The 7,356-nt window shown below is 42.0% G+C and overlaps 2 long non-coding RNA genes across 2 annotated transcripts in view; both read left to right on the top strand.

The window, feature by feature from the left end:
* The first annotated feature begins 1,051 nt into the window (after positions 1 to 1,051).
* LOC119281363 lies at positions 1,052 to 5,624 on the top strand. Its single transcript, XR_005138389.1, has 9 exons — positions 1,052 to 1,115; positions 1,235 to 1,375; positions 1,705 to 1,824; positions 3,659 to 3,721; positions 3,839 to 3,941; positions 4,052 to 4,271; positions 4,732 to 4,862; positions 4,942 to 5,074; positions 5,544 to 5,624. It is a non-coding gene; the product is annotated as an uncharacterized LOC119281363 (long non-coding RNA).
* A 102-nt stretch (positions 5,625 to 5,726) lies between these two features.
* Positions 5,727 to 7,356, top strand: part of LOC119276414 — a 4,292-nt gene continuing 2,662 nt past the window's right edge. Inside the window, exons 1-2 of the long non-coding RNA XR_005136595.1 lie at positions 5,727 to 5,911; positions 6,028 to 6,071. This is a non-coding gene — a long non-coding RNA (uncharacterized LOC119276414). The remainder of the gene's footprint in view (positions 5,912 to 6,027; positions 6,072 to 7,356) is intronic.

The following is a 7,356-nucleotide window of genomic DNA, read 5'->3' as shown; positions in this document are numbered from 1 at the left end:
CCTGGGTTCACTCGCTGATGACCGACACGTTCGATGCTGGGTCATGGATGCCTGTCCCTGTAAGTTTGTGCCACTTTGGGTTTACGACTAGCCATGTCAGCCCGGGCTCCTTATCATATGGATGCTAGCGACACTGTCATATACGTGTGCCAAAAGGCGCAAACGGTCCCGGGCAAAGGTAAGGCGACACCCGTGGGAATACCGTGCGTGAGGCCGCAAAGTGATATGAGGTGTTACATGCTAGATCGATGTGGCATTGAGTCGGGGTCCTGACAGGTATCTAACATATAAAAGCTGCTAGAGTACCCGCCCATCCAGCGCCATCGCGGATTCAGATTCATCCTGCCCGCACGGTTCGCCTCGCTGGCCCTGGTAAATGTACTTTCCGTCGCACTGGTAACGATCGGGTCGCTCGTTATTTTGTACGCCACGTGATCGAGGTAGGAGCAGCTGACGGGTGGGCTAGGCTTGCGCGCGGGCCAGGCTCGCAGCGACAGGGTCGATGCGCGCTTCTGTCGACGAAAAGGAGAGGCGGGTCGCTCGTGGGCTAGGCCCAGTGCGGATGGATCGAGCTACAAGGTGAAAACACCACCAATCCCGTGCGTCTTCGAGCAGCCAATCCAGCCCCGCTCCCCTCCCTCTCCACGGCGCCGCCGCCTCCTCCCCTTCTGCCCTGCTCTCCACCGCGCTGCCGCCTCCTCCCTTATGCTCCCCACCGCGCCGCCTCTTCCTCCCCTTCACTGTTCTCTCCAGCGGCGGCAAAGATCTGGCGGCAAAGGGAGACGACGAGGGCGCTCGATCCGATCTGCTGAAGACAAGGAAGGAGAGGAGGGAGAAAGAGAGAGGAAAGAGGAGAGGGAGGTGTGGTGGCGGATGAGAGAGGGTCACCGGAAGGAGCGTGATGACCTGCAGGCAAAGGGCGGCGGCGGCGCCGCTCGATTTGATCTGCGGGAGAGAGAAGATGAGAGGGGGAGGGAGAGGGAGAGAGAGAAGGAAGGAGAGGAGAGGAGAGAGAAAGAGAGAGGAGAAAGGAGAGGAGGGGGGCGACGGTGGTCGGGAGAGGATCACCGGAAGGAGTGCCGCCGGCTCATCGTCTTTCATACCTACCCATGCAGGTTCGTCCTCTTTCCTTTATGTACTCCCTTTTTTGATTAGTGAAGTCGCAACTAAATGTTCCTCTATCTATCCCCTGTCCTCACTGGCTTCTTTTCATCCCTTTGTCTCATGGATGAAGCTGCCGGCTGCAGGGGTGTTGCAAGGAGTTAGAGGTCGTGCGCTGGCCGGAGCAGCAGGAGCAAGGATATGGCCGCCTCTCTTCTCTGCCACGGTTCCCTCCTCTTCCTTCAGCTCTCGAGATGTCGACCTGCAGGTTAAGGTGCTTGTGTCTCAACCATCTTCCTCCCTGTATCCTCACATTTTTAATTTCTGATTCGTGTGTCACCATAAGGCTAGAGTTTGTTCGTGTGTTGTTTATGCTCGGGTTTTATCTCCACAAAAGATGGCCCACACTACTTTAGAAGGAACTGCTGCTGTCCAATTTAGTGTTATGTTTTCTAGCTCAAGCATTGTTTCAGTTTCTATGGCCCAGGCTCCAAGTGAGATTAATTCATTCATTTTGTTTGTGCTAATGTGAGTGATTTATTTCTCATAGAAACAAAATTCCGATTGATGTACTGACAAATGTGTATGGCATACTATTTTTAGGCAAACCATTGTTTGACAACAAATATGCGGAGGCGTTTTTATGAATGTGCATTTCACCTGAATCTGGAGAGCTATTTTATCTGTCGCGGACATTTTTGGTGGAATTCAATGCTTTAGCAGGTATTCTTGGCCTCTATATTTCCCTATCATGTGTATTTAACAAGTATTCAGTGATTCTCGATTTTTCCTTTTTAATCTATGAATGTAATTCTTAATGTGATGGTAAATGTATTATACATTTTTTGTCGAGCAAATATTGATTCATGCCATGCATGTTATGGGCGGGTTTAAAAAAAGCCATCCTGGTTGTAGTGTGAAAGCTTTAATCAAAGTTGTTTTAGTTACCCAGCCTTCTATTTTGATTGCTTTTGTATGATTCTTGAAAACAGAGTGTGGGTTGTGTTTATCAATAATATGCTTCAGATGTCAGTTCTGTTGCCAAATGATCTAAACTTGATTTACCCACTTCTAGAACATAAAAGAATATGGCATTTACCTTCCATGGATTTACTTGAACGATTGTACAAGTACCTCGGCTTGGTTTATTTCCCATCTCCAATTATTAATTGTTTGCCAAGATATTTTTATGGTGTTCTTACTCCTGATTTACTGACATGTTTGATTTGTAGTCTCTTAGTATATAATCAAGTAGTTGTAGCTAAACAAACGTATATCTTGCCATGCTTTGGTGAAAGTATTAAAGTTTGTCTCTGGTTTTACTTTCCATGTGCTACCATACCTATGCTTTATGTAGTTAATTAATAAACTCTCTTTAAATATGATGTTCCCAAGAGATCAGAAGGTTCATGGGGTGATCTTGTAGCTGAGTTGAAAGTCAGAGGGTTTGTGCTATGGGTGATAAGGAATGGTCATAACCTTATTTGTTGGAATATTGCCGAAGATGATCCAAGCTAATTATTTTAGGCACTTGATCTGTTATATTGCCATAAACTGATTTTGTACTACGCGAACATGATGATCTTTTAGCAGTTAGCCATGTCAAAAACAGGATATATGTCAAACATCTAATTTGAGATGAAGTTGTCCTGCTCAATTAATTTATAGTTTTCTGGATGTTTTGGTTTTCAGCTTGGGAGCAAGTAGAAATACCTGATTTGATGCTCATGCTTCCAATTTTTTCACATTTCGCGAGAGCTAGGCATACTTCTCGATGACCTTGCCGTCTCCAACCCATCCGTGGGTATTTCAACTCCCCTTCTGTTTTTTTATTTTTCTGCGCACATTTGCTCTACTCTCACTTTGCCTGGTATGCTCTCATTTTCTTAGATTTAGATTTGCTTGTTCTATCTCCTCCCATTTTCTATTTGTTGTTCTTTTCTCTGTTTTTAATTTGGTTTTTTACATCCTATTTATTTATTCTTTTTGGATTTGACATAATGAATGGATTATTGCTTTATTTGGCCTTTATTATATTGTTTCCCATCTACTATATGGTTCACTTTGCTAGCTATAAAAAACAGCATTATGGGTTACTGCCTGGTGGACCTCTGAATAATTTTTTCACCTCTGCTTGATTGACAAGCTCACCGGCAGGAAATGTAGTATGAGATGATTTTTTTAAATTTCTCTAGCTTTTCTTATTGGTATGTACAGAAAGGACAAAGTCTTGTATACTTAATATCGAGTCTTATTCATCTGTATTTTTGGAATACCATTGAAAATCTTGAATTACTTTTGCTTTGATGGATAATCTATCACTAAACAGAATATAGCTTCCATCCTTCACACATAGAGACTAATTTAGTACTTCGGTTTTGGGCTGTCCTATTTTCTATGTGGTCGAACAGGAAAGCTAAATGTACAGTTTATTTGCTCGGCACCATTTACTGTGCCACATAGAAGTACATCTTTTTCTTATTTTTTCTAATGCAATCATCAATACAGTACCTTGGTTAACCTTCCCAATTTTTTTCTCTTTTTGGTCATACATTAGGATTATTATGGATTTTCTGAAGGTGGTGGTGGGGGTTGCACGGCACGTTCCGTCTGGTTTCAGGTGTGTGCTGCACCTGAAAAAATTTCTCGGGTTGTCTCTCTTCGTATTTCCACCTTAGTTGTGATATTTTATTTATTGCTAATTATTTGAGTTAGTGTACAATCATATATTTGTCAGCCATGGCTCCTTAGAGAGCTGGACATGCTTGGTTGGAGTCGTCGTCGTCCTGGTTGGGGAGATGAGCATGCTTATGCTTATCTAACATATAAAGCCTCCTAGAGTACCATGTCTATGAACTCATCTCCATGCTATTATCCTTCTATAAACTGGGGGTATCCATGTGTTTCTAATAAGGCATTTTCCATTCTTTCTTTTTCAATTCTGTATCAGTAGTTCCGAGGAAGCACTCAACCTAGACGTCGCCCCTAAATCGCTGCTGCCACCGCTTGTAAATTTTGTGCCCGCCGAGGGCATTTTAGTCTTTTCAGCGGGCCAAAAAGGCAGGCAGCGCGGGCAGGAGCGAGACCGCGCAGACTGCGTCTTCCCCACAAACCATTTCCTGTTTGAAGAGGTGGCCTTTTGTGTGGTACTCAACTGCTATCCCAGGAAGGTAACTCTTTCCTGCTTGTTTTTTGATTTTTTTGCTCAATCCACACTTTAGTTTATGTTTCTTGGTGTGCAATGTGCTCAATCTACCTTTTTTTTACCAATTTTGGTTGATGGTCGATCGAGAGGTGGTAGATACAGATGTAAGAAGAGGGGTGCATATTCTGGCTTACTACAGAAAATAACTCTATATGAAGATTAATTGTAAGGATGTGATGCTTCAAGGAAATAATATGTGCATAATTAGGTCTGCTGCTTTTAATAGACATGTTGATATGGCTATTGCTTCCTTTCATGCTTCACCGGCGTCGATGCCACCAACCACAAGTTACTCCATCTTGTGATAATGTTTTTGGATTACAGAGCTTGTAAAGGGCAATTGATCTTCTTCATTGGTTTCACTGGCGTTGTATGTTGCCAATATGAATTGACAATAACTCACATTCTCTATTTTCTATTTTCAGGGGACATTCCAAAGATATGAAGGGATAGCCTTTCATTAAAAACCTGGTCTTTTGTTTGAAAGGGTCTAACTTTTACTGTGAACTACTTATCATGATCTTATTTTGAAGTGATGGATTTTTACAGATATTAGGTACTTCACTACTTATCATGATTCTATTTTTTGGTCTCATGTCCTGTCATCTCACATTATAATTTTGGTGTTCTGGTAGGCAGTGCTTGACTTCGGTGGCGTCGCCTTCTGGCAGGTCACGGGGTTAGAGCACAGGAACCTGACACGGTGTTCCAAACTCAGGCGATCATGGTCGACCAGATGTCGAAGGGCTTGGTAGCAACTCTCACGGAGTAAGAAAATGCCTGCAAATGCTCATTTCTCATATGCCTGCCCACTCCTCCCTTTCACGAACCTTTCTTTTATTTTTGCAATGTGTAGCTCTGAGAAAGAAATAAGAGGAATAAGTTATGGCAAGGTTTTGGTGAAGAGTATTATTTCCCTAGCTTGTGAAAATTTTGGCCTCGCTCTGACGTTGATTTCATAATTTGTGGTTACTGGTAAATACATGACGTTGGTAAATGATCTCTTTGTGATTGTTTGTGTGTATGGTATGCTATTTCAGTTTAGATTCTTCACCATCATTAAAGTTCCATAGATCATTGAGCCTTAGTTTCTTCAAACCAGCCTTACAATCTCCATGTTTCTTCTGGAAATTGAACCACATTACCATTTCTTCTTCAGAAAATGTTCTATTTTGGTCTTTTGCATCATCATGTTGTTCTGTCTTTTCAGCCAATTAACGAGATTTAAATGTTCCAGGAAAGAGAACAAGTTTTCAAGAGATTCAGTGTAACTGGAAATTGTCAGACTCACCGGAGGTATTCAGGATTACAAATTTGGTAGGTAACATTTCAACTCTAACTATATGAGCTGCCATTAGTTACCTAATATATTTTTATGCATTTCTATGCCTGATTTGTTCTTTCCATTTGTGCTGCAGATGCTGTTGCTTGCAAACCCTAGGCCTGGTTCCTGGACTTGGTCGGCCTCCTCGGGGGATGTAGCTGCGCTCCGGTGTCGACTCCTCGACCAATGACGCTCCATCCCAACCCCACCAATCTTCACCGCTGCTTGACGACATGGAGCTGAACACCGCTGCAACCATGGTGGCGCCCCCTCTAACCAAGGTGCCCTCATGTCACCTCTTTTTTCTCGCGTCCAGTACATGCTTGGAAGACGAGTGCAAGCCTTCCTTGCCAAAACCATTAATTAACTGATCACCATTTCCATCAAATTTCATCAGGGATTGCGACGCCAGCAAAGCAAAGGAAGATCCGCAACAAAACTGTATGTGGACTGCTCCGTTACTATTTCTGCTAGAAATTCTGATGTATATGTATAAAATCTGTTAGTTGTGCGCCACATGCCGACTTGAGTAGATCAGATGAGTTGCCTAAGTAGATAAGTTGTCATACACCCAATAGATTTTCTGCTTGCCCATGCCTTTTGCCAACCCGTGTACAAGCTAGCTACTAGATCAACTGATTGATTGTTCTGGTTCAGCACAACACACATCAAGTAAAGGAACCTCCGTACCAAATTCATACAGACTGCTCCCTTATAATTTCTGCTCTAAATTTCATCAGGGATTGCGACTCCGTGTTAGGTGTGTGCTGCTTGTCGTATGTCAGATCGTTGCCTAAGTAGACTTTTTTTATGATGGAACATGCACGTACGTTTGACCAATTGCTAATTCCTGCTGGCCAATGGCCTTGGGCGAAATGAAACATGCACATACTCTTGATTCAATTGTTCCTGTGCATAACAACATGTCTGAACACCAGATTATTTTTCTCAGTGACTAGGATTTATATAGGTAAATTTTCTTTTATTTATAGTTGCAGATTGCATATATTAGGACTTGCCAACTAGGCATCCTAACACTGGCTACAACTTGGACTCGCAAACTACATCAACAGGCATGTATAGGAGTTTGGAATATCCAACATTTTCTTCTTTTTATTTACTTCATCCAATATCTGGGAACTAAATGTGGTTCTAGATTTGATCCCCCATGTGACTTTGAAATAAATTTTCATTACCTATGCATCTTCAATTAGTTTTTAGTTCTATTCTCTATACAGTTTGCACAGAATAATATGTTAATGTTAGATAATTATTTATTATTTGCACTAGCAATTTTAGTTCTCCCTTCCACAATACAAACAATCCAGGAAGGCGATTTGCTTTAGTTTAGGATTTTTTTAACAAAGATTCTTTGTCAAATTATGCACATATCATATTCTTCGTTTTAGTTGTCTACTGCTGCACTGTTATATTTGGGTTTCAGATATTTTCTTTTGTATATTGATATCTAATCCCTACAAATTTTAGTCTCTTACCTTTTGTTTGCTCTGAGGTCAGGTGTAGTTTTTCTTTTGTATGGCAAATGAAATAGATTCCTCAAGAAACAGGAAAACGCCACTGAACTAGACTGATATGCTCATAATATGCTAATATGAGATTGATCGATTTACAGTGAACTACAGTAATGGTAGCAACAATTAAGTAAGTAATGGGGACCTCCTATTGTCCTGCGATGCCTGTTGGCAAACATAAGCAAGAACTACAG

This window comes from Triticum dicoccoides, chromosome 3B, assembly GCF_002162155.2.
Source record: "Triticum dicoccoides isolate Atlit2015 ecotype Zavitan chromosome 3B, WEW_v2.0, whole genome shotgun sequence".
NCBI classification, from domain to species: domain Eukaryota; kingdom Viridiplantae; phylum Streptophyta; class Magnoliopsida; order Poales; family Poaceae; genus Triticum; species Triticum dicoccoides.
The sequence above is the reverse complement of the archived record's forward strand: the minus strand, read 5'-3'. Positions and strand labels throughout refer to the sequence as shown.